Genomic DNA, 21,918 nt, shown 5'->3' with positions numbered 1-21,918 from the left:
GTTGGGTACCCTAAAGAAGGCAGAAGACAGGGGAGCCTGGGTGGCTCAGCCGGTTGAGCCTCTGACTCTTAATTTCAGTTCAGGTCACGATCCCCGGGTCATGGGATTGAGCCCGGTGAGGATGAGTACTAGAGCCTGCTTGAGATTCTCTCTCTCTCTCTCTCTCTCTCTCTCTCTCTCTCTCTCTCCCCCTCCCCCTCTGCTCTTTCCCCCTACTTCTGCTCTCTTTCTCCCTCTTTCTTTCTCAAATAAAAGAAAAATCACTTTTTCAGCATAATCATTTGTAGATTTGCCGTTTCATTTCAATCATTCCTTTGTATTGCTGAGTGTTGGTCTGTCATAAATATTGACCATAATTTATCCATTGACCTGTTGATGAACATTTGGTTTATTTCCAGTTGTTGGCTATTAGAAATAAAGCTGCCAAGAACATTAGTCTTGTTAAACTCTTAAAGGTCACATGGGTGGGTCATATGATAGATGGGTGGGTAACTTTTCCATTAAAAATTTTTTTCTTTTCCAATGTTTATTTATTTTTTGAGAGACAGATAGAGAGTCAGAGCATGAGTAGGGAAGGGGCAGACAGAGAGGGAGACACAGAATCTGAAGCAGGCTCCAGGCTGTGAGCTGTCAGCACAGAGCCCAACGCGGGGCTCGAACCCACGAACCGTGAGATCATGACCTGGGCTGAAGTCAGACGCCCAACCGACTGAGCCACCCAGGCACCCCGGGTGTGTAACTTTTTTAAAAACTGGCTAACTGTTTGGCAGAGTGGTTGCAACATTTTTCCATCTCCACCAGCAACCTGTGAGCGTTCAACTTGGTCCTCAGCCTCCCCAACACTCAGTATATCAGTCTTCCGGAATTTTAACATCTAATAGGCAAGTCGCGTGTCTTAGCATGGTTTGATTTTGCATTTCTCCAATGACTAATGAGGGGTGAGCATCTTTTCATGTGCTTCTTTAGTACCTACCTTTCCTGGTAAAGTGTTCAAATCTTTCATCCAGTTTTTAAATTGAGGTTGGTTTTTTTTGTTTGTTGGTTTTTTAAAAAAATTTTTTTAAATGTTTATTTTTGAGAGACAGAGACAGCATGAGTGGGAGAGGACAGAGACAGAGAGATGGAGACCCAGAATCGGAAGCAGGCTCCAGGCTCTGAGCTGTCAGCACAGAGCCCGACGCGGGGCTTGAACCCACGAACCGTGAGATCATGACCTGAGCCGAAGTCGGTCGCTCAACCGACTGAGTTTTGAGAATTCTTTATGCCTTCTGGATACAAATCCTTTTTCAAATGTATGATGTGAAAATCTATTCTCCCAGTGTGTGGTTTGCTTTTTTTTCATGCTCTAAATAGTATTCTCCCAAAGCTTATTGATGTTCTGTTTATTGTTTTTCCATTTTTTTTTCTCTCTCTCTCTCTCTCTGCTTGATTTTGGATAGTCTTTGTGTTCATTGTCTTTTGCAGTGTTGACCCTGCCTTTCATCCCACACTGTTTACTTCTCATCTCAGATGTGATCATTCGCTTTAGGTCTTTTCTACATTTTTTGTGTCTCTCTGTGTTCGGTCTTTTCCTCTAGCTTCTTGAATACAGAGGATATATTTGTAATCACTGTTTTAATGGAGCTGTCTACCAATTTTATCATATGGGTTAGTGCCAATTGGTTGATTCTTCTCCTCCTATCAGGCCGGTCCCCCTTCCTGCCTTGGGTAGTTTTCCACCATGCACACTCTGCTGCATGGTTAAGGGGACCATCCGCAGATCTCTGGAATCCTGTCTCTGTGTGTTGTTCCTTCCTGCACATTGCCCCACGAACTCTGCTCATCTTGGTCTTGCCAGACTCCCAGCCCTGTCTCCACAGATCAGGGAGTCCGCTTGCCTCCACCTGGGTCCCCATGCTGTGCTGTGGCCCAGAAACTCACTCAGGCTGTAAATGGGATCCGTTGAAGATTTCCCTCTTTGTGTCCTATCTTTCGGCAATCATGGTTCTTCTTTGCCTAAATGTCCAATGCCTTGAGAACCGTTGTGTTTTCATTAGGCTTTTCAGTTGTTTCAGGTGGTAAGGTAAACCTGGTCTCTGTTCCTTCATCTTGGCCGGAAGTAGAAATAGCCAGAGATTGTTTGGCCATAGAGAACCCTTACAGGCTCTTGTCAAAACCCTCCTTATTAGACATTAGGAAGCTGAGGAATTGCCCTGTATTATCTGCAGTACAGTTTGGGGGTTAAAGGATGTAATGTGCAGTGGTTGGTATTGGGGTTGGGGACATGAATGCTTTTGAGGCAGAAGCGAGGTTGTAAAGGATACTGAGTGCTGTGCTTAGAGAAGGGACTGTGCCGTGGTTGGTAGAGGGGGAACTGAAGAATCATTGTAAGTCTACGATGGTGTTCTCAGGCTGGATAGCCTAATCAGTATTTACACACTCTTTTCTTCCCATAGTTGGGTTACACTCACCTCTCCTCCTGACAGGGAGTTGGCAGAGGGTGAAACGTCGAGCTTGTGGAGCTCTGGACCACAGTCTGCTCCTATCTGTGTGACTCTGGACCCATCGGTTCATCACTCTTGGGCCTCAGTTTGTGCACAGCTGTAAAATGAGGATCCTGGTACCCCTATGCACATCCACTGGTGGCCTTGAGGATTCGTTGAGATGACATAGGTCTGATAGTGGACTGACTGTAGGTGCCTGGTGCAGCGCCTGGCAAATAGCCCTCGGTGAAAATGAGCGATTACTAATCGAGAAAGTGAGACCGTTTTGACGTGGTGACAGAGCCAGCAAGGAGCAGCGCTAAGCCTCCATTTCGGCTCTCTGATAGCTTGCCATGTCCACGATCCTTTAAAGCACGATGTACTCCAAAAGATGTACTAATGATTGGTTGGGGCGAATACCAAGAAGGCCGCAAAGATACACATAGTGGTGACAGAGGACTATCCCCTGCCCTCGGCGTCCCCTGACCCAGCACTTCTAGCCCAACGTGACGCAACTTTTCTGAGCACTGCATACTGGAAGCCTTTGGATTTCTGCCACACACAGGGTCACGTTTAACCAGCTGGAATGAAAAGCCAGAGCTAGACTGTGGTGTGCAATGGCTCGTGGTCCTATGTTTTAATATAACGTTTGGGGCAAAATTAAACTGTAAGAGGCTCTATCACAAAATGAAAGCTTTTCTTTGTGTATGGTCTCCCATGGTGCCAGACCTTTGTGGAGGTTGTTCTCACTGCCTAAGGTGCAGTGGCCCATTGATTCCATATCCCCTGCATGTCTGATTGTGGAGCACGTCCTCTTCCTTCAATTCTCAAATACTACTGTTACACCTTTTTTGGATTCCCCCAGACAGACTATATTTTCTCCTTTTTAGATCCCTCTGCGTGTTGCAAATACTGCCGTTTTTCATAATTGCCTTCTTTTCTCTTCTCTCTTTCTCTCTCTCTCTCTCTCTCTGTGTCTCCCACTGGACTGCAAACCCTCTGTATCAGCAGAACTATACCTCCTTTGTTTATTGTGGTACCCGTGGAACCTAGGGCAATGCCTGGAACTGTCCGTGCTCAACACATATATTTGGATGAATGAATGGATGGATGGACAGTGGGAGTATAAGGTGAAGTGATGTACGTAAAGAGACTTGCACATAGTGGGAGCTTTATTTTTCCCTCTGTCTGTCTTGTATTAGCCTGAGCTTTTAGGGGCATATGTGATCTTGGTTATCTCTCTATACTTACCCTTATTTATTGTCACAGAATATACTAGGGGCTCAGGAGATGCTGGCCGAATGAACGAACAAATAAGTCTTTAGCCTTCGGTGCTTTGTCTCTTGCACGAAATGGTTGGATTAGATTTCATATCACTCAACCAGTATTTCCTGCCCCTCTGCCATGTGCCAGGCAGAGACTGCATCAGTCATGAACAATATCCTTAAGAAGCCTACAGATTAGTAGAATTAAGACAGGGACTGTAATGCCAGTAGAAAGTGAGAGGTCACATCTTGGGATGTAGCTGAGACTGATGGGGGTGTCTGAGACTAAACCCAGACCTGTCCTATGGGATGGGCCTGGTGCTCAGGGGTTGGTGCCGCCATAGTTATGAAGAGAAGATCCAGATCTCATCTCTTCCACACCTCTCAGTCAGAAGTAAGCTTTTTCTCATTCATTCTGACTCTAGCTCTTGATCTAACCCCTTTAAAACACCAGTTCCTTCTTGGGAGGGTTAATGGTGATGGTTAATCTTACGTGTCAACTTGACCCAGCCATGGGCTGCCCTGACATTTGATCAGACATCATTCTGGTTGAGTCTTTGTAAGGGTGTTTCTAGATGACGTTAACATTCTTGAATTGGTAAATTGAGCGAAACAGATTGCCCTCTCTCACGTGGGGAGGCCTCATCCAGTCAATTCAACAACAAGTAGGGGGGAACTCCTGCCTGAGGGCTGATGTGGGACATCATGTTTCACCTGCCTTTTGACACAAACTTGAAGAATCAACCTTCCTGGTTCTCAAGCCTCTGGCTTTTGGACTGAAACTTTGCCATGAGCTCTCCTAGTGTTCAAACTTCCAGACTCAGACTGGAACAATATCATTGGCTTTTCTGGGTCTCTAGCTTGCTGACTACGGATCTTGGGATTTCTCAGCCTCCATAATTGCATGAGCAAATTCCTTATTATCTATCTGTCTATCTATGTATCTATTATCATCTACAATATATATGTACTGAGAGAGTCTCTCTCTCTCTCTCTTTCTTCCTCATCTCTTACCGGTTCTGCTTTTGTGGGGAACCCTAACACGGAAGGTAAGAAGGTACCGACACGTTCCTGGGTGTGTCTGTAACAGTAACTGGACTAGGTGGCTTTATATCCATTAGCTGCTTATTCATTAAACATAACACCCCTCTGAGGGTGGGTGTAATTTCCAGCTTACGGATGAGGACCTCGAGGCTCAGAGAGGTGAAGCAACATCCCCAAGGTCACATGACCAGCAGATGACAAGATCGGTTTAAAATCTCACTCCCTTTGGCACCATAGCTCGTGCTGTTCCTCCCCCACTCAACTCCTCCTTCCTTCCCTGTATGTTTTCTCTCTCTAGTAGATAGTAAGTTTTTTGTGGACAGAAACCAGGTCCAGTTATTTTCCCTCTGCGTGTCCACCTTTCATTTTTGTGCTTAATGCAGGATCTGGCACATGCGGTGAGGGTGGGGGTGACCCCAGGAATTGTGGAATGATCTGTCTCGCTCATGGGACTGCTTTTGCAGGACAGGACTTTAGAGAACACATAGCCCTACTCATCCCTCCTTCTTCTGCCCTTGTTCCATGGTGCTGTTAATTATCATATGGCCATTCATTCGCCCATGGCCATTCCAGGGTGTTCTCAAGTTTGCGCTGAAAAGCTGAGGATCACGCTCCCCAGGAAACACTTCCCCAAGCCCCTTCTGGTGCTTTGACTTGCCTGTGCCGCCTGGGCCTGTAGCCAGCTCTGCCTTGGGGCTGGGAGGAGAGAGTGTGGGCTGAAGAGGACAGGGAGACCCTGACAGGCCTGCTGGGCCCCTGCTGGGTGAACTCTGGCTATAAATAGAAGGAATACGAAGCTGAGTGTTTTTAATATGCACATTGAATTCATTTATTTAATGAAGAATTTTCCTGGAAAAGAGAGCTGAGCTGTCAGAGCCGAGCTATTTTTGAGTAGGATGTAAAAGAAAAAGTCAAGAGAATTATTTGCTGTTTGGATTTAGGCTTTTAAAATAGGTCACGATAAAAAACAACACTGTAGGGGCAGAAAGAAGATTGGTGTTCACCAGGGGCTAGAGGTGGGGGTGAGGGATGGACTGGAAAGAGGCATGAAGGAACTTTCTGGGTTGAGAGTAGCATTTTATGTCCCACTGTGGTAGTAGTTACACACGGCTGTTCGTGGAGCTGTTCATCGGAAATAAATGAATTTTACTGTATGCAAATTATACCTCAACAAGCCTGATCTTCAAGGGAGGAAGGGAAGGAGTGGGGAATGAAACTTGTCAAGCATCTACTTTGAGGGGTGGAGTTCTCTGGAGCTTCTTTAGATACTTGATCTTCTTACAAAACCATGGAGAGAGATCATTCTGTGCCCTTTGCAGATGAACCCCAGAGATTGGGAGAGCCTAGGTTAGTTGCCTCGGGTCACACATAAGCTGCCGCTGGACCTCTTGAGGAGGTTTCAGAATTCCATGGCGCCCTCCCTCCACCTATCCCGATGTTCGGAGAGAAGGAGGCGAGAAGTCTGGGAACAGACAGAACTGGGTTTGTGCTCTTCATGTTAAATGCTTCAGACAACTCTATGCTCTTTCTCCAAAATGTTCCCCCATTCTGTATTCTTTGGCTGTTTCTGGCTGCATCTGGGAAAAGGTCTTAATAAGGTGCTAATGGTCTTTAACAGCTTTATTTAGTACCCTTGGACCTCCCTTTTTATCAAGTGTGCTTGACTTTGGGCAGACTTTGAAACCTGAAAGGGGGTGCGGTGTGCTCCTTAGGGCCTGCCATCATTCCTGGATCCCATTCCCGTGGCTGACATCATTAATCAATCACGATACTCTATGTACTCTGACTTCCTCTTGCAATCCTTCATGACATGGTCTTCTGAGCAGTAATTACTAACCCATTCGAGTTGGCCCTCAAAATCGAAAGGCTATGTGCCATTATACCTGTGTTACGAGCCTAATGGAGGTGCATTTGTAAACTGAGGGTGAAATCTTATCCTTTCCTCTCCTCAGACCTGGAAAGCTGATGTGTGGCTCTAGTGGCAAGAGTAGAAAAAGCACGGGTTAGACAGCTAGAGTTGGATTTGGACACCGTACCACTGCCGTCCCATCCCAACATTCATTTTACTCATTTTCGAGATGGGGATATCAGTAACAGCTCTCCAGAGGGGTCATGGTGAAGTTGAAATCAAATGAGATCGCCCGTAGGAAATAGAACTCGCCAGGTCCTCAGCTCCGTGCTAAGGACCGTTACGTGTGTTAATCTTGTTCAACCCTTGCAACAAAGTTGTGCATGAGAAACTTTTCAACCTGCATTAAATAGTACTTTATTCAGGTCACACACGAAAGAGTGAACTCAGATCTGAGTTGAAGACTCCTACGGTTAATTACAAGCTACAGTGTGTCTCGTTCTAGGCAAGGGACAGCAGTGCTTGGGGTGCTGTGTCCTGTTTTGGAGGACTGAGTTGACTGGCAAGGACTCACACAGGAAGTGGCTCATACACCAGCCTGGTAGAGGGCCTGAAGAAATGAAGAAGGCATCTGCAGCAGGGAATTCTGGGAGTGGTCAATGGTACCAGTACCGTTTTCAGGAGCCTGCTGGTCTGTTTGGGGGTCTTTGCACAAATTAGGAAAAAGTACCTTATCTGGGCTGAAGAATTATGAAAGTCACTCCCTTTGGGAAGACACAGTTCAACAGGAGGCAAAGCTAAGAGTGTTTGGATGAAAAAAAATGGGGTCCCTTCCTCTGGGTGGAGGAATTAGTACAAGGTGGGATCTCAGCAAACATTCAGTCTTTTGACTGGTATCTTTTTGCAGTACACAACCTGTACAACAACATAAAATGGACTGTATCTTGACAGCTGGAAAAGGCAGTCTTAGGAACTTGGAAGCAGGTGAGAGGTGAATGTCCCGATAGGTAATTTCATCAGGCAGGTAACATCATTGGCCTGAATCAGAATTAGAATCCAGCTCTGAATGTTTCCAAAGCCAGACTGACTGATCATAAGAATTACTGGGGTCGGCGGGGCGTGGGGAGGGACTCTTAGTAAAAATGCAGATTATCAGCCCCTGAATAATCAAACTTAGTAAATCTGGGATGGGCAATTCTTTTTTTTTTAAAGTTTATTAATTTATTTTATTTGAGAGAGAGAGAGCGAGCGAGAGAGAACGTGTGCCTGTGAGCAGGAGAGGGGCAGAGAGAGAGGGAGAGAGAGAATCCTAAGCAAGCTCTGTGCCATCACCTTAGAGCCTGATGCAGAGCTTGATCCCATGAATCATGAGATTGCGACCTGAGCCGAAATCAAGAGTCAGATGCATAACTGACTGAGCCACCCGTGTGCCCCTGGGATGGGTAATTCTTATGGCCAGAAAAGGTTAGGAAATACTGCTCTATTCCATGCTCATCACAATGTGTTGCAACTGTCTCTGTTGGTGGCCATGGTAACCATCTGGCCTGCTGGACTGTCTCTTGAGGGCAGTACCACATCTACCTCCATAGCACATTGAGCAATGTCTGGCACATACATTGAATAAAAGAGTCAATCAACGGAGAAACCATGCATCATTTGAATGACTTCACAGTCCAGAGAGTTCTGGCTTACTCATCATGCTATTACTCCCTGCCAAGGTAGCTTCACCTACATGTATGTATTCCTTCCCTACTTCCTCCCTTCTTCCTAGTCCCCTAATCACCACCTGTTTCTCAACCTAACCCCACAGGACAGGATCTATCATTTTGGGAGACCCTTTCAGACTTATCTAGAGCATGGCATGTTTCCTGATAGTCATACCTACTTTTCGGTCTGGCTGCTGCTTCTAACTTGTTGTGTGTGATTGCACATCTTTAAGCCTCATTTATTCCTTGATAAGAGGAATAGTTTTTACTGTATGATTTCTGAAGTCTCTTCTAACTCTGGATTGCTGGAATCCTGTGACTGGAATCTAAAATTTCTGGTAAATTCTGGGGGCACCTGGGTGGCTCAGTTGGTTAAGCATCTGACTTCAGCTCAGGTCATGATCTCACAGTTTGTGGGTTCGAGCCCCGCACTGGACTCTGTGCTGACAGCTCAGAGCCCGGAGCCTGTTTCAGATTCTGTGTCTCCCTCTCTCAGTGCCCCTCCCCTGCTCACGCTCTGTCTCTCTCTGTCTCTCAAAAGTGAATAAATGTTAAAAAAAAATTAAAAAAAATTAAAATTTCTGGTAAATTCTGTAAGACGAGAAGGATGTATTAGAGGCCTTCAAATTGACATCATATAGTCTGTTGGTCGGAGCCTGGGCGATGAGCAGCTGTAGTCTGGGAATTTCTGGAGATCTTGCTTTGCTGGTGGGAGGCTTTCTATCATGGGCATGCTCCAGCCGATTCTGGCCACACCCATGGGCGACTCAGTAAATACTGGCTGCCTAATGGATGTGTTGGATGGGAAGCCAACTGGATGCGTGAAGGGCCCTGGAAAACATGGCAGTTCAAAGGCAGGCGGCTGTGCTGAGTAGGTTTCCAAGTGCGCTTACCCTCCGAGGCTTTGAATGTGAGCTCCATCGGAAAATCACAAGTGTCTGCTTCCAAGGGAATGGCTTCTAGTAATAATAATAATAAAAAGGGGCTTTGAAGGCTTCTTGGAAATCAGCTTCTATAAAATAGTGTGTTGAGAAATTGAGTTGCAAGTCAAGCAGAAACACGGGTTGAAATTCTCCCTCTGCATCCTCATTCTTTTAAAATGTTTTCTTTTTAAATCTGAAAATAATGTGTGCATCTGGCTAAAGAATCCAAACAGTTCAGAAAAGCGCAAAACACAAAGCAGAAATCTCCTTTCCCCGCTCTGTCCTCGTCTCCCATCCCGCGAGGTAACAATTTATTTCTCTTTTTGTGTGTGCTCGCTCTGTGAGTTTATAAAAATTTAAAAAACTGTGTTGTGGTAAAACGCTCAGAAGATTTACCATTTTAACCATTTTTAAAAAAATTTTTTTATTTAAAATTGAGAGAGAGAGAGAGAGAGAGAGGGAGAGGGAGAGAAAGTGGGGAGGGGCAGGGAGAGAGGGAGACAGAGGATCTGAAGCAGGCTCCACATTCACAGCAGACACCCGGATATGGGGCTCAAATCCACAAACTTGCACGACCATGACCGGAGCCAAAGTCAGACATTTAACCGGCTGAGCCACCCAGGTGGCCCACATTGTAGCCATTTTTAAATGTACAGTTCCGTGGCATGAACTACACTCCCTCTCCTGTCTCTACAACGTTTTTCATCTTCCCCCCACGAGTGAAACTCTGTACCCATGAAACAGTAACTCCTCATTCCCCCTCCCTCCACCTCTGGCCACAGCCCTTTACTTCCGGTCTCTATCCATTTGTCTGCTCTGGGTAGGGGGAGTCAGGCAGGGTTTGTCCTTTTGCGACTGGCTCATTTCCCTTAACGTAAACGAGCTCTTTTCGACTGGTTTTTATTTCAGGCCGGGCACTACTATAACTCTAACTCATATGCTTGTATGGTGTTATTTAATCTCTCAAACTTCAATAGTATTTGTTGATTCCTGCAGTGAAAGATTTAGGTCATTGCTCTACTTCCAGAATCCCTTCTCGCTCTCCATCTCTCATGCTATCAGTTTTAGTTCTTGAAGTTATTTTTAGCATTTCAAGTAAGTGGCCCTCTCTACTGAACCCCAGACTCGTACATCCAACTGCTTGCTTGAGATCTCCACCTGGGTATCTAACAGACATCTCAAACTTGAAATGTCTCCGGTGAAACCCATGGTCTTGGGCCCCACCCCTCCCTGCCCCCTGCAACCCACTCCCCCGCCCAGTCTTCCCCGCTCAGTAAATGCCAGATTCGTCTTTGCAGTTGCTAAGTGCCCAAATCTTACCGTCATCTCCCTTTCCTCACTCCTTTGTGACCCCCTCATGCCTCAAGCCCCAAATGATGGAAAATCCTATTGACTTTACCTCAAACTATACCCAGACCCCAGCCACTTCTCATTACCTTCCCTTGTCCAAATCATGGTCGTCTCTCACTTGAATTATTGAGATATTCTAACTTGTCTCCCTGCTTCCACCCCTGCCCTCCTGTAGTGTAAGTACAAAATACTAGTCAGAGAAGTTCTTTTAACATGGGTATCAGATCAGTTTACTCCTCTGTTCAGCCAGTGGTTGATTCTTTTTTTTTTTTTTTTTAAGGTTTATTTATTTTTGAGACAGAGAGAGACAGAGCATGAACGGGGGAGGGTCAGAGAGAGGGAGACACAGAATCTGAAACAGACTCCAGGCTCTGAGCTGTCAGCACAGAGCCCGACGTGGGGCTGGAACTCATGGACTTCGAGATCATGACCTGAGCCGAAGTCGGCCATTTAACCGGCTGAGCCACCCAGGCACCCCAAGCCAGTGGTTGATGCTTATTCAGAATAAAGGCCAGAGTCCTTAAGATGGCCAAGGAGGCTCCATAGGGTGCTTTTCAAACTTTAAGGTGCATAGGGTTCACCTGTGGGTCTTGTTAAAGTGCAGATTCTGATCCTGGGTAATGAGTCCTGCTGGCTGACGACTACACTTTTACTGCAGGATCGTCCCCACAACCCACATACTCATCCTCCCTCGTTTCTGGGGCCTGTGTCTTATACTCCTCTTCCCTCTTCTTGTTCCAGCCTCAGGGTCTCTGGTCTCTAGGTTGCATGCTCCCCCCTCCTTCTTTGTACTTGCAGTTCCTTCTGCCTAGAACACTCCCGAGGTATTTGTAAGGCTCACTCTCTTCCGTCCTTCATATCATTTCCCGAGTATCATTTCTTTGGAGACTTTCTCTCCTCTCTGTATTTAAGATGGCACCCCATCTGTCTATGGCTTTCCCTAGTGCCTGTCCCTCTTTGCTTTTTCTGTATAGAAAAGATATACAAAGTATGGCCTCTAGGCCATGGATCAAATCCGGCCCACTGCTTACTTTTATAAATAAAGTTTTATTGGAACAAAGCCACATACATTTATTTATGTATTGCTTACAGCTGCTTTCCCCGCTATAATGACAAAGTGTTTGTAACAGAGAACTTCTGGCCTGCAAACCTAAAATATTTACTCTGTATCTGACTTTTGACAGAAAAAGTTCACTGACTCCTGCTTTGCAGCATTGACCACCATCTAACTCACTAGATAAGTCATGCATTTATTTATAATCTATCTCTCCTCACTAGAATGTAAACTCTGTGATAAAAAGGGTTTTATCTATTTTGTTCGCTGTTAGATTCCTCATGCACAGGAAGGTGACTGGCGGAGAGAGTCACTCAATGAATGTTCGTTAAGTGAATGGTTATGAGTTAAAAAATATATACTTATGTATATACAATTATACATACAAACTGGGGGTTGTCAGAGGTGGGGGTGAGGGTGGGTAGGTGAAATAGGTGAAGGGGCTTAAGAGGTTCAAACTTCCAGTTATAAAATAGATAAGTCATGAGGATGAAAAGTACCGCATAGGGAATACAGTCAATAGTATAGTAAAAGCCTTGTATGGTGACCGTAGCTACACTTATCTTGGAGAGCATTTTGTAATGTATATAATTGTTGAATCACTATGTTGTAGACCTGAGACTAATTTAATATGGGATGCCACCTGTATTTTGCTTAAAAGAATCTATCTGTCCTTAAACTTTTATTTTTTATCAGTCATTTAGATAGTACTCCTGACTTCCCATCATGTAACAGGAGGACACTATTGGTCCTATACTTTCTGCTCCCTCACCTCCCCGTTGCCCTGACTCCTGATGGCCAACATTGTTTTCATCCTGTCAGTGTTGATACCGATTGTGTTTGGTACTATAATTATAACTAAATCTCACCTGCTTTGTCTGTAGGTTAATTCTAATCACCCCTGCCAAAAGCACCTCAAACATTGTAATTGGGTAAATAGTAGTTGATATAGAATATAGAAGTGTTATTGAGCCCATGGAGAAGAAATGGTGATTCTAAGCTATGGCGCGTGAAGAGAACTATTCCTGTCCTATTGGGTAAATAGATGATCTTTTCTTACTCTCTTTCGGTTATTTAATTTGTGTGTATTTGGATCATGACTTCTGTACAACTTTTGATTTTTCCCAAAGTTCCTAGTGCATCTTTTAAAAAAAATTGTAGAATATGCAAATGTAGTCATCGCATATTTGAGGTCATCGGGCCTCTTAGTCTGTGATTTTGCTGCGGAGTTCATTCTCTCCTTAAGATATTTTTTTCAGAGAGCCTTCTGGCTTTCTCGTCTAATTTTGATAAAATGCTTGCTGGATTTATTGCACAGCTGTAAACCCACCTTGTACATTTTCCTTCTGGATTAGTTCCACTGTTTCTTGCATCATATTTATTTATATTTCTTAGCTTCCTTTTTCATTCTGCTATAGTATATTCCCAAGTAATTGTTTTCGGAAGAGGAGTGTGGGAGGGAACTGTACAGTTTCCTGTTGCTGCTGTAACACATCACTGCAAACTTAGCGACTTAAAACAACACACATTTATTATCTTAACACTTCTGTACGTTAGATGTCTGACATAGGTCTCACTAGGCTAAAATCAAAATATTGGCAGAGCTGGATTCATTTTTGGAGACACTCAGGGAAAATCTGTTTCCTTGCCTTTTCTGGATTCTAGATGTTTCTTGCATCCTTTGGCCCTGGGCTGCATTCCCCCGTCTTCAAAGCCAGCATTGTGACATCTCTCTGACCGTTCTTCTCCAGTCACAGCTCTCTCTGACCACGAAGGAAAAGGTTTCCCACTTGCAGTGACCCCTGTCAGGGTCCTTAATTTGTTTATATCTGCAAGTCCGTGTGGGGTGACATAGTCATAGGTTTCTGGAATTAGGATGTGGACTCCTAATTGTGGGGAGAGTCATTCTTTGCCTGGTATATAATCTTTTGGATTCCCTCCCCCCCACATTTTGGAAATTCTCAAATTAGTTTCACACTGCTTGTAAAGTTCTAGATTCAAAAGCATGTTCTCTCATAACTTCATAGACACTCCTCCATGTCCTCTGGGGCCAATAACTATTGACATGAGATCTGTACGCAGTCTGATCCTTTGTCCTTTTCAGGTGCATTTACTGCCAGATCCCCTGGCATCTTTTAGAAGTGTCTTGCTTGAAATTTCATCAGATCATGACTGGGAGTGCATTTTCATTTTTGTTGTTTGCTTTGTTTATGTCTATCATGCTGATATGATCCTGAAATGATCCTTTCAACCTAAGACTCAAATCTCTTTTTAAGGACAGGGAGTATGTTTTCTTTCTTTCTTTCTTTTTTTATTTTCCTATTTTTTTTCTTCAATATCGGCACCACTCCGTGGCTTTCACTAACATCCCCTTAGAGGAATTCTGAGTCTTCTGGACCCGTTCTCCATTTAGTTTAACTTGTAATTTTCTCGTATTTCCCTCCTCCTTGTCTTCTGGTACCTGTGTCATGGGATTGCCTTGACTTCATCTCCCAGAGGACTCATCTTGTCTCTAGCCGTTACCAACCTCTTATTTGGCCCCACTGCTGTTGATGAACATAGTTCACATTTCCAGTGACGCTTCACTGCCTGTTTCTCATGGCGGCACTAACTTTTCAAATTCCTGTGAGCTTTCTGACGAAATGTGCTTTGAAAATTCTCTTCTGTTTCTTGCTTATGTCTGTTGCCTCCAGGATCCACTCTGTGCATTTTTTCAGTCTTGGGATTTCTCTTTCTCATCAGTTTTCCTCAAATGTTGACCTAGTTGGCTTACGTTTTTTAATTATTATTTTTAGGTGGGGGGAGAGAGTGGGGGGGGCGGAGAGGGGCAAAGGGAGAGAGGGAGAGAATCCCAAGCAGGCTCTGTGCCCAGTGCTGAGCCTGATGTGGGGCTCAATCTCATGACCCTGGGATCATGATCTAAGCCTAAATCAAGAATCGGACGCTTAACCAACTGAGCCATCCTGGCATCCTCAGTTGGCTTACTTTTATTTGTGACTCTCTTGCCTGACAGCATAGGCAGCTGGATGGCACGGTTTCCCTTAGTGATCATGGTCCATTTATCCAAAAAGCTCTGCGTAGATGAGCAGGTCCCCTTGAATGGCAGGCTGGTCCTTATTGGGCATGGCGGGGAGCAGAGCAGGTTGCTTGAGCTCCCACAATTTCCGTGGTGAAAGGGAGTGCGCTGTGGGGTTTGAGCACCGCAGCACATTTCTGACTTGGGTGGAACATCTTTCTTCTTTTTCTTCAGCTCAAGATGGGCTTGTGGATTTACCCTGAACTCTTCCCTGCCCTCATCCCCAGCCCTCATGCAGACTGTTGGCCCTTCCCAGGGTAGTCTTGATTCTTTCATCATGGCCATCCCATAGCCCTCTCTGGTTCCCCAGGCCTGCTCACTTCTGTTCTAAAGCCTTTCTAGGGCTCTACTAGGTTGCACTGGGTCACACACTCACTCCAGTCTTCTGTCTGTGTCTGTCACTGACCTCTTGTGCTCTAGCTTATGCCTTAGTAATTCCATTTGCTTTCTACCCTTCAGAGATTTGTGTGTGGATTGTACCTGCTTGTTTTGTTTTGTTTGTTAATCAGTACTTCCAAGGATTTATGTGTTCTATTTTGTACATCTTTGTTAGCTGTTCAATGGGGTCTTGTCTGGGAGCCATGTCCAGTCTGACATCTTGAACCGTAGACCTGAAATTCTAAAAGTCCAAATGCAATTCATAAAGGAAATAACTTATATAATCTCCTCTTGGAGGTGTTTTTTGCCCCTCTCTCCCAACTGAGATTATTTAGGGCCTCTCCTTGGGACTCTATTTAGAGTCACATGTCACATTGTGTTATTATTTGTCTCCGTATATTGGTTGTGCCTCCAGGCTGTAGGGGCTTTGAGTACAGCCTATCTGTTCATCTCTAGATTCCTAGTTACGCACATGGTAGGGAGTCTGAATATTTATAGACTGTGAATGCATATACATCTACTCTGTGAACATGGGAATCCAAGGTACTACTGCATGGCTTTAGCGTTCGAGGGATTCAAAGCATAGTAGGGACAACAGACATGTGCACTGATAATTCTAAAACAGTGTAAAAGAGTGGATGCCAAGTGTGTGGGGCCACGGACAGGAGAGCAGATAACTGTGCTTGGGGGTGAAGAGAAGTCAAGAAAGGCCTTCAGAAGGAGATTATATTTATGTAGTTGTGAAGAGCACATAGGGCTCTCAGGTAGTTCCAGGTGTATTAAAGCATTCCAGGAGCAAAACAGTCGTTCAAAGTGAATTATGGCTGGGGTACAAAGTGTAAGGGGGGGTAGTGGCAGAGGAGGGATCTGAAGAGATAGATGGGGGCCAGAACATGCCCGTTGTCTGCGGTGAAGGTGGGCATTTTGTACTTGATCCTGAAGGGAGCCACTGGGAGCTTGTAAACAAGGGGTAGTATGGTCACGTTGGTGTATCGTAAAGATGTTGACTGCAGTATAGAGGATGGACGAGCAGAGTCCAGAAGATTTGGGACTTGACTGCAGTAGTCTAAGTGAGAAGTGTTGACCAAGGGAGCAAAAGCTGGAGTAAAGTTGGAGAGATGGGTTTGGGAAACGGCAGGAGGACGGGATGGTGGACTTTGGTGACTATTAGATGTGAGGGGTTGATGGGGAGGGAAGAGGCAAGCTTTCGGAGGCACTTCTGGCGCTGGGGGCTCTCGGATCCAATGATTGCAGGAAAGGACATGAGTGCTTTTGTTTTTTGGTAAATCTCAACTGAAAGGCAACAAGGCCGTGGCAGCAGTGATTTATGAGACTCAACCAGGCTGTTTCAGTCCTTTCTGAAATGCGTATTTCAGCTGAAATGAGGGAAAGACGTGTCTTCAGCTCTGGCTTTGACAGCCAGGCTCCCCGTTTCCTTCCCAGGAAACCGAATGGGAGTGGGATGTCCTGGTGAGTTACATGAGATCAGCTTCTTGTCAAGTTTGGATTAATTTTTAAAATGGAATTAGCATCCAACTGAAATGGATGTCAACTGCTTGGAATGCATCTTTGGATCTGAGTGATTTTGATATGAACCAAATGTGATCGCCTTGTAAGGTTTTTGTCTATGCAGAACCATCCTGATATTTGAACCCCGCCCCAAGTTTAACTCTTAGGAACCCTCCAAAAGAAGGATACATGTCACTTGTTTGGCCTTTGTGCATCTCTACCTCATTCTCTCTCTCTCTCTCTCTCTTTGACATACTCTTTAGCGCTTCTTAACCATGACAACACAATTCAGAAGCATTCGGGAAAAGTGGGGGAAGAAGTCTTACCAGATACGAGCACTTTCCGGGTGTTGGGCATACCCACCAGCGGTACTGCATGGACCCGCGCAACCACATTAAACATAAGAATCACAATCCCCTTTTGGTAGATGTTGAAATCAGACCTCAAAGGGGCCTTCAAGTTAGTAAATAGCAGAGGGCATTCAAATACAGTGCCATCTGATGTGCCGTATGAACTACCTGCTGTGGCCCAGTGTTATACCTGCAGTACTCCATTTAATCCTCACAGCCATGGAAAACTGTAGAAACTTAGAGAAGACTAATAAAAAGAGGCTTAGCAAGATTAAAAAACCTTTCCATGGTCACTCCCCATCGGGGAGACCTGAGATTTTGTTTTCCTTCTTTATTTGTAGGCCAGTGGTACGCATTATAGGTCTCAGAGGTGTTAAGAGACATATAGGCAATATTATATGGCATTGCAGGAAAACTTCCCATAATGCTATTCAGATAAAGAGAGAACCTCTTTTGAAAGCTTTTCTGGATGGCCATACCCAAAGCCTTAGTGATGGGGAAGATGGGAGGGGAGTAACTTGTTCTGCGCCCTGGATTGGACCGTTGTGTATTCCACCCTTAATTCTAATACTTCAAACAGCCCTTTGAGGTGGGTGTAATGATTCCTGTTTCCTAGATGAAGGAACTGAAGTCCAGAAAGGTTAGGTAAAGGTTAAGTAATTCACAAGCTTTCTGCCCAGGTCCAGCCGACCCAAAGCTACAGGTTTTCGGAATAGTGCTAACCCACTTGGAGGGCCGTTATTTAGAGAAACACGTAAGGAGGAAGAAAGTGATGAGGACGCAAGCCCTGCCATTGGTATTTCACTTGGCCCATTAAGTTTCCCTAGGTGGTGAAGAGACGCCCTTTGATGAAATTTGCAGATGATGCTAAATCAGGCCCTCTGTAAACATGAGTAACACAAAAAAGCAATACAAATGATCCCAAATGAAGGAGGTTAGTAGTGCAGGCAGGAAATAACAAGATGAGATTGATTACCACAAGGGAAATTCTGAATTAAAACATCTGTGCCAGCCAATGTGACTAACATAAGCACCTCTCAGTAGCTCAGAGCTCTGCAAGTTGGAAGGGCAGGAGTGGTCACTGTATCTGGCTCCTTCACCTACAGATAAGGAGACTCAGGCTCAGACAGGAGATGGAAATGATCCAAGGCCACAGTCAAATTAATGACAGAGTTGGGATGAACCCCACGTCTCCTGTCTTGTGACTGACTTCTCCTTTCATTATGGCCCATGGGTTTTGGAGTCAAAGGTACTTAAACTTAACTCCACCGTTTAGATGCTGTGTGTCTTCAGGCGGGTTACTTAACCTGCTTGAATCTGAGTTTTCCTATCTGGAAGAGTGGTAAAGTGATACATATTCTTGAGGGTTATTTTGGGAAGTAAGTGAAATGATCGGTACCTGACATATCGAGGTTTAAGAAAGATTAATTCCCTCTATTTGCAGCAGAGGAACCCCTTAAGGGCAAAATAGCTATGGTGCAAGGTACGTGGTCTCCACTACTCCATGCATGAATGGATGCTGAATGAACATCTTCCAGGAAGATGGGCAGTGGATACAGTGGGAGCAGCTAATGCCATACGGCTGCAGTCAACAGTGTCTTCAAGTCGACCGATCGAAAATTAATCACGCGGGGCCTGTTACACGCAAGGGAGACTTGGTGCCACCTCGTGGGGTGCAGGAGAGTAGTGGGGCGGAATGTCACCCACTGCTGAGACCGTTGGGAGAGACAACCTGAGGAGGTGGGACTGGAGCCAGAAAGAATTGTTTTCAGAGGAACAAGCCCACGTGAGCGCCGACTTGGAACATGATTGCCACACGGGGTGCTGCCTAACGTGAAAAGTGGGGGCACGCGTGCCTTGTTTATAGGAGAGGGTGTTCAGGTGGAAGTGGGCCACGTTAAAGGCTGCATTCACCAAGTGTGGAGTTTCCAAAGGAGACAGCCCTCAATCAGTTCTTTGGCTCTTGGATCCTGCGTCACACTGGGGACATAGAAGATTGGAGATGAAGATTGCAGGCTAAAAGAAGATTTGTGAGGAAAACGTCTTTGGTGTGAGGGGTGCCCTGAATCCCAGTCCTGCAGGGGCAGGGTCGGGGAAGGGCACATCACCCTTCCTTCAAAACCACTGTGAGGGCTTCTGTGGGGCCATCTGGAGTGATTGGTAAGAGTCCTCTGAAGTGACAGTGACAGAGGGGGCTGGCTCTGCCTCCTGCCTGGGATAGCTAGCCACTCGTGGCCGTGGCCATGGAGAGGAGGGTTGGTGGCCCTGGATTGGCCTGCCTCTCAGATTCTGTCAGGTCAGAGCTGCTGGGTATTTCTGGAAGAATATATACAGACCATGTGGGAGAGAATGCAGGCCTGGAGCCACGCAAAGTTCTACGCAAACCACCTACTAGGGAGGGAGAACTAACTAGGGAGTCCGCCCGAACCGGATTGCTGGAACAAGGGGACGGGGTGTGGGAAGGGGACAGCCAGCTGAGGGGAACCTATCACAAGTATCATCTAGTGCTCCCAGTGAGGGTCTAAACAAAGGTTGCAAATCCCAGTTCTTCTCCCAGCTTTAATCTTTTTTTTTTTAGTTGTTTTTAAAATTTATTTATTTTGAGGGAGGGCAAAAGAACAAGCAGGGGAGGGGCAGAGAGGGAGGGAGAGGGAGAATCCCAAGCAGGCTCCACGCTGTCCACGCAGAGCCCGACAAGGGGCTCGAATCCACGAACTGTGAGATCATGATCTGAGCCAAAATCAAGAGTCAGATGCTTAGCCAACTGAACCACCCAGGCGGCCCCCAGCTTTAATTGTCTTTAATGAGGCACCAGGAGCAGAGAGTGAGCGCTGGTTTATGACAATACTTATGAAGTGGAAGTTCTCCGGTGCTGCCCTTTACCATGTTCTCTTCTCTCTTTGTCCCTCTACCAGTGCAACCCCAGGATGTGTCTGCAGACCAGAGGTAGCAGAGTTGTGGGAGGAGGAGCTGGGATATGAAAGGGTACAGTCCCCTGGACTGCAGTAAACCAGAGACAGAGGAGGAGAAAGTATTCATGTTCTACAAAGTTGGAAGCTTTGCCTACTACGTTGACTTTACTGAAATCAGATTTTACTTAAGGATTTGTAAAACCCAGTTTATTTATTATTCTTTTTTTTGAGTATTCTTTATACCCAACATGGGGCTCACCAAGATCAAGACTCACATGCTCGTCCGACTGAGCCAGCCAGGCATCCCTTACTTAAGGATTTTAAAGGACTACTGAACATTCGATTATCTAAGAGTGAACAAGGGAGTCGGGGGCCTGCCTCAGCTTTCATCCGGGAGTATATAGGAAGGATTACCCCACCGAGCAGGGGAGAGACATACAAAGTTCCTTTTTCAAATGCAGCTCTTGAGTCCCCTATGTGCGCTGGTCACATTTACATATTTGATTCATTGGAGTGTAGTCTTTACATTGGCTTGTTTGATTTCTTACCAGATGGTGAGTTCTTTGATGCACTAGGACTTATGCTTATAAAAATAGTACTAAGCACTGAGTAGGTCCTCAACACATAGTGTGGACTGAGATGCCTAGAGGAAAAGTTACTTGAGTGGCTGGTAGAACAGGGACTTCTTCCCACAAGCTGACCTCTCTGTTTGGTTGTCCAGGTTCCATCTGCTCAGGCACTTGCTGAGTGCCTCTTATGTCCTTCCCCACATAGTCTTTTCTCGTATCACAAGCAAGTGTGACACCATTCTAATGGTCTCACCTTTGGGACTCCTGATGAACAACACACTTTTATTTTCTCCTCTTCTATCATTATTTGTCTTTGTTCTCTCTGAGGGCCAGACGATGTCGTTCACATCTCTGAATCCCTAGCACAGGACTGGCACCTCAAAGCTGCTCCATAAGAGTGCAGTGAAGAGCTGGACAGAGCAAATCCGAAATCCTTATAGATGATGTGGGGGTTTGAGCAGGAGCTGTGACTCAGGAGGGGCCTGGGTCCTGGACCGACCAGCTACCTGGGAAATATATGGTCTTTTCTAAGAATTGGTTTTAAGCGTAATAATTAGGGCAGTAATACTCATCATAAGTGGGACCTGTGAAGGTATCTAGTAAAAGGATCTCTAGTTCGGTGCCTTGTAAACAACAGGTGCCTTGTAAACAACAGACTTTCTCTTTCATGTATATATATATATGTGTGTGTGTGTGTGTGTGTGTGTATGTACAAAATTATATTTATATAATTATATATAATGTATATATAACTTATATCTATAAATACATAATGTATAAAAAGGTACATATTGTAGTAATAATATAATAATATAAACATAGTATGTATTTATAAATTATGCATTTTATAACACATAATTATATATGTTTGTATAAAAATACATAATGTTATATAATTATACATTTTATACATATATATAATTTTTTAAACCCTCTTTCTCTTTATCTCCATACTTGAAACCCAAGCAGCGTCTGGAGGCAGGAGTCATGGAAATGGTTGGTAGTGAAGGTCAAGATCACATTGGGGGAGAGCTGAAATCAAATAACATTATCTGATGCTGTGGTGCGAGAACATGGACATCCGAGGGAGGGAATGTTTGGGTTTGGGTTGGAGTCCTTTCCCTGTCATGTATCCACTCACAACCTTAGCGAGTAAATGACTTTTCTGAGTTTCCTTTCGTGTGTCTTTAAAGGATGTCAGTAAGATGCCTGGGCCCTTCTAGAGGGCAAAATCTGTGTCTGTTCATCTCCATGTTCTTAGCAGCTAACAAAGCACATGGTGTTCAATCATCATGATCATATAATAACTGGTAAATAATAATAAATAACTCTTCTAAACCTTTGAATGTATTAATTCGCTTAATCCCAACAGCAACGCAATGAGGTAGGTACTCTTAAAATTTCGTAAATACTTGGGGAACAGAGTTTCACTCACATATCAGCAAACCAAATCAAATGCAACAATGTCCAG

At 45.0% G+C, this 21,918-nt stretch overlaps 1 long non-coding RNA gene across 1 annotated transcript; it reads left to right on the top strand.

The window, feature by feature from the left end:
* Positions 1 to 7,761: 7,761 nt before the first annotated feature.
* Positions 7,762 to 21,622, top strand: LOC128313873 (uncharacterized). The gene is made up of 2 exons (XR_008294903.1): positions 7,762 to 8,354; positions 21,417 to 21,622. It is a non-coding gene; the product is annotated as an uncharacterized LOC128313873 (long non-coding RNA).
* Positions 21,623 to 21,918: the final 296 nt, after the last annotated feature.

This window comes from Acinonyx jubatus, chromosome C1 (genome assembly GCF_027475565.1).
Source record: "Acinonyx jubatus isolate Ajub_Pintada_27869175 chromosome C1, VMU_Ajub_asm_v1.0, whole genome shotgun sequence".
In the NCBI taxonomy this organism is placed as follows: Eukaryota; Metazoa; Chordata; class Mammalia; order Carnivora; family Felidae; genus Acinonyx; species Acinonyx jubatus.
Note: the sequence above shows the minus strand (reverse complement) of the source record. Positions and strands in the feature narration are given on the sequence as shown.